The sequence below is a fragment of the Penaeus vannamei genome, chromosome 2, assembly GCF_042767895.1.
Source record: "Penaeus vannamei isolate JL-2024 chromosome 2, ASM4276789v1, whole genome shotgun sequence".
Taxonomy (NCBI): Eukaryota; Metazoa; Arthropoda; class Malacostraca; order Decapoda; family Penaeidae; genus Penaeus; species Penaeus vannamei.
Window position 1 is genome coordinate 22,303,171 of NC_091550.1, and position 2,500 is coordinate 22,305,670.

Below are 2,500 nucleotides of genomic sequence, written 5' to 3' on the forward strand. Positions count from 1 at the left end.
TTGGATCTCCATGAGGCAATATGTTTGGGGGTCCATGAGGCAATATGTTGGGGTCCATTAGGGAGAGACCATGAGGCAATATGTTGGGGGGTCCATGAGGCAATATGTTGGGGTCCATTAGGGAGAGACCATGAGGCAATATGGTGGGGGTCCATGAGGCAATATGTTGGATCTCCATGAGGCAATATGTTTGGGGGTCCATGAGGCAATATGTTGGGGTCCATTAGGGAGAGACCATGAGGCAATATGTTGGGGGGTCCATGAGGCAATATGTTGGGGTCCATTAGGGAGAGACCATGAGGCAATATGGTGGGGGTCCATGAGGCAGTGTGAGGTACGTCTGACAGTGAAGACGTTTGTCTAAGCTTTTGTTTAACTTTAATGAGTTCATTTCGTGTTTCATGGTCGTGGAATTATGCTGTCGTTTTTTCTCCTTATATTTTTTTGTTTAATGCACAAAGGAATCGCTAACAGAATAGTTGTATGAACCAGTTACTGTTGGTTTAACGACCGCATTGATCCTTAAGATTTTCGTTTATCTCGAGCAGGAAGCGGGTTCGAGGAGCAGCAGGTGGAGAGTGACCTTCAGAGAAGAACCTCCAATCGTTTCGAGGGAAACAGATCTGAAGGCCACGTGCCGCAGGGGCTTATGTGGCACGACACTAATGACTGTCACGAACGCGCGGAGAAATGGAGTACGCGCACACACACGTACACATAGAGAGTGTGTGTGTGTAGATATAGACGAATTTACTTATCTATCCAGGTATATAAATGCGCGTGCGTGTGTATACATACACACACACACACACACACACACACACACACACACACACACACACACACACACACACACACACACACACACACACACACACACACACACATATATATATATATATATATATATATATATATATATATATATATATATGTGTGTGTGTGTGTGTGTGTGTGTGTGTGTGTGTGTGTGTGTGTGTGTGTATGTATATATGTATGTAGATATGTGTATATATATACAAATATATATATATACATATATATGTATATATATATATATATATTTATATATATATACATAGATATATACATACATATATACATATACATATGTAAATATATATATATATATATATATATATGTGTGTGTGTGTGTGTGTGTGTGTGTGTGTGTGTGTGTGTGTGTGTGTGTGTGTGTGTGTGTGTGTGTGTATGTGTGTGTGAGTGTGTGTGTGTGTGTGTGTGTGTATATATATATATACATATATATATATATATATATATATATATATATATATATATATATATGTATATATATATATATGTATATATATATATATATATGTATATATATATATATATATATATATATATATATATATATATATGTATATATATACATATACATATATATATATATATATATATATATATATATATATATATATATATATATATATATATATATATATAGACATACATGTATATGTGTATACATAAATGTATATATGTGTGTGTGTGACAGAATCAAGAGATGGATAGATAACGGCCCGTGTCAATGACTAACCACCATTCATCCTCCTGTCCTGCCATTCATAAGAGCAAGAAAATGCTTTTGTACCCGAAGTACTGCGGTGGGGGGGGGGGGGCTGTCGTTTAGGGCTGTTTGTGCTATCAATGATTCACGCCATCGAAAATCAGTACATCGAGCATATCCGGCGAGCGTGGCTGCGGGCTGTTACGAGCTCCTCGTGTCCCTTCCCTGCCACCTTCCCTCCCACTCCTCTGCCGCCTCTCTCCTCCTCCTCCCCTGCCGCTTTCCCCTCCCCCTCCCTGCCACCTCCCCCTTCCCCCCCTGCCGCCTCTCTCAACTCATCTGTCAGCTCTCCTGTTCTATCTTTCCCTTTCCCCTACTATTTCTCCCCTCCCCTACCACCCCTCCTCTCCCCTGCTGCCTCTCTCAACTCACCTGTCAGTTCTCTCCATTTCCTTCTTCCACATGACCTCCCTCCCCCTTTCCTCCCCTCCCCTCCCATCCCCTACTTGTAGTATGGATGGCGTTAGCATTATTTCTTTTTTATTATTACTATCGTTAACATTTACATCATTATCATTGTCATCATCGCCATTTCCATCGGTATCATCATTGTTGAAATTGTAATGGTAATTAGGGTCTTAAGGATAGTGATAACGATTATTTTACGACAATAAGAAAATTGTATCAACGATAGGAATGACAAGATTTATAATCATTAGAATATCAGTATTAGGGATATTGTATGAAAATGCTGATAATAGAATTCATGATTTATGATAATAGGATGAAATTTTATCCTCAGATCAATATAAAAAAATGAAAACATGACATTAATACTCACTGTGTCTTTTAAAGTGTTATTAATTTTATCCTTCTAATATTTCTCTTTTATTGTTATCATTATTATCATTGTTATGAATATTATCATTATCATCATTTTTATTATCATCGTCATCATTATCA